The sequence below is a fragment of the Frankliniella occidentalis genome, unplaced genomic scaffold (genome assembly GCF_000697945.3).
Source record: "Frankliniella occidentalis isolate FOCC.00 unplaced genomic scaffold, Focc_3.1 Scaffold12, whole genome shotgun sequence".
In the NCBI taxonomy this organism is placed as follows: domain Eukaryota; kingdom Metazoa; phylum Arthropoda; class Insecta; order Thysanoptera; family Thripidae; genus Frankliniella; species Frankliniella occidentalis.
In genome coordinates, this window is record NW_026267142.1 from 1417134 (window position 1) to 1423850 (window position 6717).

General features: G+C 53.5%; 1 protein-coding gene across 1 annotated transcript in view; it reads left to right on the forward strand.

The window, feature by feature from the left end:
• The first annotated feature begins 3899 nt into the window (after positions 1 to 3899).
• LOC113212619 (uncharacterized) overlaps positions 3900 to 6717 on the forward strand; it is a 180577-nt gene continuing 177759 nt past the window's right edge. Inside the window, exon 1 of the mRNA XM_052263546.1 lies at positions 3900 to 4158. The gene's annotated coding sequence lies outside the window, so the exon portion shown is untranslated. The remainder of the gene's footprint in view (positions 4159 to 6717) is intronic.

Below are 6717 nucleotides of genomic sequence, written 5' to 3' on the forward strand. Positions count from 1 at the left end.
TAGGGTTGGCCTGTTTTTTGAGACCTACGTGAGTGTTAGGCACTCCACACGTTTTAGAAGGAAGATTTCTCCAGGACAGTACTTCTTCTAAGTTTATTCTGACTCAAAAAGAACATGGAATGGAAAGATGCGCTGTGAGAAGCCAACACCGCCAAGAGCAAATAAGAAAACTAGAGGTACTAATTCCCCTCCGAAGCCCTCGTCATATCCATGCAGCAGGCAGGGTCAGGGGCCCACGGGGGTCGAAAGTAGGCCCAAACCGAAAGTCCCCTTTGGAGATTCCGTGGCCTACCTCGCAGGCGTCCCCGGCGACAACTTCGACGGCCGCGCCACGGGCTGTGAGACCGACCTGGAACTGTGCTTGAGGTGTCCCGTAAGCCACGTAACTACGCCCACAACGCATACCCAGGGGTCTTTTGAGACCTGGGACCATGACCAGGTTCGTCCAGCTGGCGTCCTGCCCTGCCGCAGCCGATGCCTCGCGGAGCCCGCCCTCCCTCGCTCTCCCTTGTCGTAACACCCTGAGTTGATCCCAGTGCTTGGCTTTAAGTCACGGGCCCTTTATAGCTTACCAAGGGGGATAATAATAAAGGGCCAGCCAATGCAAGGTCTGATAGCGCCTGATAGGCAGGCAACATCTTGCCTGCAGTGCATGGGTGCACTGCGGGCTTGTCTACCCCGAGTCTCGCAGGCGCCGAGCTCCCGTAGTTTGCCGAATGATCAAATTAATCTGAGAAATGTTTGTACTTTCTTGACGATCCCTAAAAAAAGAAGTACTGTTCTCAGTACAGTGTTAAACTCTCTTACTCCAGGTAATGATCCACGGTGAAAAATGTATGTGGGTACAAAACCGATCAAGAGCCAGAAGGGCGGGTCACCTTCCGGCTATTCCCTTTGGCGTGCGGTTGTTTTAAAAGTGGGGGTTGGGTATGTTCAAGTATCCCGGGCCTCCCTCATTTCATTTGCAATGACGGTAAACCAGAACAAAGTACAAGTAAATTTCAAAATTAGGAAGAGGATCGAGGGGTGCGGAACTGGCCAAAAAGTGTTACACAACACTGTGTGGAGACGATAGGCCTATCATTGTTTCGGATTGTTTGCGGCTGTTTCAAATTGTGTCACAGTGAGAACTCAAAGTCAGAACGGGGTCAAAATAGTGCATTTGCAGGTCACTTTGACGTCTACGTCCGTACCTCGGAGGACTAGATTTGAAGATCAAAATGACTAGGGACCTAGGGCGGGCGGCATTGGGCACCTCTCAGCGAGCGCTCGGGATTCCACCGGCGAGGTGCCCGTTCGATCCAAGCGCTGCCACAAGCTGCTACCGCAACTGCCCGCCAAACGACGGGCACATCCGCCGGGCACCTCAGAGGCGGCGAAACGCGTTGGTGCGAGAGAGACGCACAGCTTGCGGGCAGCAAGAGCCCACGGGCACCTCGCTACCCGCCGGGCAGGGCCGGGCCGGGCAGGGGTCACAGAGCGAGGTGCCCGGATAGTGCCCGCCCTACGCAGGTCCACCACTTCCAAGTCATTTTGACGTAATTTTGACTTGGGCGTTCTCCTTGGGTGTATGATTGTGATTATATGGGGTTGTTTCGGATCGTGGTGTGTGATTGTTGCCGATTGTGACATGATTGTTTTTGAACGTTTTTCCCAATGTCACACAATATTTGTGTCCAGTTCCACACCCCTGGAAGAGACTGTTTTTTTTTGTTTTGCCCGTGTGAAGTATAGAAGAGCGGAGATAGGAGCCAGAGCTAGCTAGCACTATCAGCTCGGGGGGGCCAGCCCGGTCTGGGTGGGGCGAGCGCGGCCTGCATAATCGAATCCGGGAGGTAATGAATGTGGGGGACAGCCTCGCCCTAGCGCGGGCGCGTGCGAGTGTGTGTGTGTGGGTGCGTGTGTGTGGTGCGTGCGTGTGCGTGTGCGAAGTGGGGTAAGGCTGGCCACGGTAGGAAGGGGGCGGGGGGATGCAGGTCCGCAGGGTGAAGGGCGCTGCTCATCGATTGTATCGGGCAAACATGTGCTCGCAGTACCTACCTGTGCGCGCGGTGCGGCTCAGCCCTCAGCCTGCCGCCATCGCAAAACAGTGGGTGAAATATTTGTTTTTCCTCCATCCTATGTGATTTCTCATGTTTGTCGAAAAGGACGAGTCAGACCCCTGCCTTTTTCTTTATGCTAGCTCCCCCCTCCCCCCAACCCCCCACGTACTGAAGTATGTAAATAGCCCACTGTCAGAAAGTACTGATATTGTGTTTAGGGCAGAGATCGGGTAATCCCAGGGTAATCACTCTGGACTTTGATGCGGGCTGTAGGCCTGCAGGCCACTATCGCTTTCACCTCTATTAAGCCCGTTTCATCTATTGCGCTTCATTATTACAATGCATTTCGTCATTTCACGATATACCGATCTGTCACAAAAAGTTCATGACTGAAAACGACGAGCATTACTCGTCAACTGTTCGTGTATGAAATGAAACTATTCGCAACATCACGATTTCTTTGTGTCCTAGTTCGTTCTTTCAGCTATAACAACAATTGTTTCAAACCGTTCGTCGCACTATTTCTGCCCCTCACTCTCCTCCGGCTGGTGCAACGCCCCGCGCCACTTCCAGCCTCCTCCCCCGGCTTTACTGCTTTTTACGTGGCCAATTTACCCGGCCGTGCCTGGGCTGTTGTTTTCTTTTTGTGACCCGCGCATTCCCAAAGGTTTTGCCGCCGGCCCGGCTCCGCCCGGCTCCGCCCGGCTCAGCCATTGTGCCCCGGCCCAGCCGTACCGCTGCCCCCGTGTCCACACGGAGATGGCGGCGACCCCCTTGAATACTGATGTCTGGCCCGTGGCGCCCTCCAGGCGAGCCTCCAGGCGAGCCTCCAGGCCAGCCTCCAGGCTCCAGATCCATGGATGCCTTATCCTGGTGTCGACCGCAGTACCACCGCCCCGTCGACGCCCTGCCTTGCGAGGGAGGAGGGAGGGAAGTGAAGTGGAAATGTGGGAGGAGGGGCGGGGGGCGGGGGAATTTTATTGGATGCAGCACATCCTAGATTTTCTAACGCGCACCCAGGGTAGGTGTACAGGAGGTGTCATAAGGTTTACGGGAAATTTTTCCACGATGTGTGTCGTAAAAATAACGGCGTATTTTCGAGTGTATTTCCGAGTTTTTCTTTGTCATTGTTTGCATTTTTCTGTATGTGTCTTTGACGAGTTTTAGCCCCTTCCTCGGAAAGGTCGTAGTTTGCCCTGCCATGACTGCACGGGCGCACGCGGCTGCACTCTGTCGTTGCGTTGGCTGCCTGACTGGTTGGGCGTGCAGCTCAAGTCTCCCTGATGAGCGCTCTTTTGTCCGAACGCCTCTTTCCCTTTTCTACCCTCGCAGGCAGGAGTCGGCCCGTAACGACGGCGTCCCCGGCCCGGCGGCCCCGGCCCGCTCGACGTCAGGAGGAGCCGTGGGCCTTTGTTGGGCTTGTTTTGAATGCGTCCCATCGTTTGTGTGCCCCATCCCGTCTCGAGGAGCGAGCGCCCTCGGTGCGCGAGGACCGGAGGAACCGGAGGCAACTGCGCCCTCCCCGCCCCGCCCCCTGCAACTGGAACACCCCAGTGGCGCGGAAGTGTGCTTCCTGCCCCGCTATAAGAGACACGTTTTGTTGTTCCGAAATTTTTAATAGTGGTGTGGATACGAAATTTGACGCCGTGCTCGTCTTGCCCCGCCACTTTGTTGTCTGTCAGGGGGCTCCCCCGGCGTTCATATTACATCGAGTTTTGCATCGCCCTTGCCTTTGTGCTAATGATGCCCAGGTGCGGCACGCCGCCGGGAGATGGCGCTGCGCGTCCAGAGGCGGCCCGGCCCGGGGGCGCTGCGCGGGCTGCGCGGGCGGCGCGGGCTGCGCCTGACCCAGGCAGTAGCGCGGCGGGGGGCCAGGCCAGCGGAGCCAGCGGAGCAGCGGAGCAGTGGAGCAGCACCGGGGCCACACGGCGAGCGAGCTCCACGAGCGAGCTCCACGACGCGACCGAGTGCCCCGCACACACCCCCGCCACCTCGCGTGCGCGTGCGCGTGCGTGTGTGTGTGTGTGTGTCAGTGTGTTTGTGCGTGTGGGTGTGCGTGTGTGTGTGCGTGAGGATTACGACTGCCCTGCCCTAAGGATTACGCCATCGCCATGAGGTGAGCCCCCCTCAATGAACTTCAAGGAGTAGTGGAGTTATCCTCACTGAACCCTGATGTCGTGCATAAGACTCGCAGAATTTCGAGCAGCCATAGTTATGCACAACTTCTCATCCCCAAGTATGCACAAACATGTCCACATCATAAATCTTGCATACAAATTTTAGATAGTTCGGACGATATTTGATTTGACGGAAAACACTCTTTTCTGGGGAAATCGATCGAAAGTTTTAGTACTGCCGCCAATATGGGATATAAGTTGACATTTATTTTGAAGCCTGGATTACCGCAGATCACGTAAATTTGGGTAGTTTTTCCCCCCAATGAAAATCTTACCAAAAGATAGTTGTTGTACAAAACCAGCCCGCTGTGTCTCAAATACTGCTGAAGTTTGCCCGTTAAACGGTTTTGTTTTTGCCTATTTTAGTCACTTTTGCTAAAATTCCACAATTTCACTTAGCTCTTAAAAAATATTTGCTTTTCTTTGCGCTCGTTTGTGAAAACGTTGGCTGAATCTGAATTTGTCGTTGGATTTGACGGATATGATCTTACAGCCCAACCAGTCCCCCAAAAGTACCTAAAACAGTGTTAACACCAGTTATCACGATGAAAATAGACTAAAATGAGCCCGCAACACTTATTTCCTTATCTGATCGTCACCCACCCAAAATAAACCAGAAATACTATTTAGGTTTGCAAGTTTCCTGCCATCCCTCCGCTTCGCTCAAATACTCTCGGAGTTATGGCCGTTCAAAGTTTCCCCACATTTGAATTTTTATATGGCTTAAATGCCCGAGTTTTGACCTAAGATCAAATTTTTTTGGATGATTTCCTGTAAATTTGTTTGAAATGACCTCCAAAAACCTACGGGACAGCTGAAACCGGTGTGAAACTTTGTCTACACAGCAAACCCAAGTATTTACATAATACACTTTTCCTTGTGTGAACTTGAAAGCACACACAAGGAATTGTGTGTCTGGCATGGCAAACACTAGGAAGTGTGTACATGCGTGGCACACACTTGGAAGTGTGCACTACTTGCCATAGCGCTACGCTATGTGGCGCTAAATGTGTGCCACGCATGTACACACTTCCTATTGTGTTCCATGCCAGGCACAAGGCACACACTTCCTAGTATGTGCTTTCAAGTACACACAAGGAAGAGTGTACTATGTACACATTTGGGTTTAGAGTAGGGTTGTCAGAAACATTTAATAAGCGAGTTTGGACTCTATTGCCAGAAAACGGAAAACGTCCCCTTGTTAGGGACGGGCGTAACCACGGCGAAACCAGTTACCGCTGAGCGCGGACTCGCGGACCAACTCTCCCCGCCCCTCTCCAATAATTGTGGCCCCATCCCATGTGCCCCGCCCGCTTCCGATTTCTTTTCCTCCGCTGATAAATTGACTGATGTGCGTACCTGCCCAGTCAGCCGGCCGCGGGGCCGTGACTACCACGCGCCCACCCCCGCTGGCTCGCTCGTTACGTGTGTTTGGCACTGCACTCGCTGGCCACATAAAGCGGCTGGGCTGGCCGCAGCAGCCTGCATGCTAATGACAACTTGTGCCGGGGTAGTGCGGCGTGCAGCGCCCAGCGCCCAGCCTAGCCAGCCAATGACAGATCTCTCTTTGCCCCTTTTCCTCATTCCACCCCCTCTCCCTCTTTATACCACCCCCTCCCCTTCTGTGTGCCTCCCCTCCGCCCCACCGTGATTCTTCATACTTTCAGAGTGATAGAGAGGTCCTTTCACCTGAGTGACGCCGCTTGATGGTTTTGGAGCGAGGAGGATGATGTGCGGAGGGTACGTCTCCCCGGGCTTCATGGTTTCTTCATTGCGCGCCCTAGAGAGGAATCGTAGCCATCAACTCGCATTTTCTATCATTTGAGCGGTCAATTTGTTAACTCTAGAACGGCCGGGTTCTGATGCCGCGCCGGGTCATTTGACCCCTCTGTGGTTTTTTTCGTCTTTTTCGTTTTAAACATCAATTTTTTATTTTTAGCCTATGGGTCCAAATGTATTTGAATATTGAGACAAATGATGACCGTTAGGATACATGTAAGGTCTCAATATTGTACACCAAGCTCCCAAGCTAGTAAATCAGATAGTAACCAGAAACCAATACAGATGAAATTATTATTTAACTTCGCGGGTTGAATTATGTTTGATTATTCCGGATTATTTAAATTTGTGTCCATTCTGTTGGCCTAGTGGCCTATGACCAGGCGTCGGCGTCGGGGTGTCCTTCCTGCGTGAAAGCATTCCTAGAAACATTTTAAAACCAATAAATAAGTGTGCGCATAACATAAATGTCGACGTGCGCCCTCGATAGGCGGGGAGGTGTGGGATCAGAAGTAACTTGGTGCTCTGCGCGGCGCTCAGAGCTCGGGGCGAGGCGGGGCGAGGCGGGGCGAGGCGGGGCGAGGCGGGGCCGGCGGGCCCAGCGGAGGAGAGAGAGATCGGCTCTGGGGTTCGTAGAGATTTATTGTCCGGAAATTGGGGCAAAGGGAAGGCGGGCCGCGCTGCATCGCATCCTTCACACCTGCGTCCGGAGTTGGGGG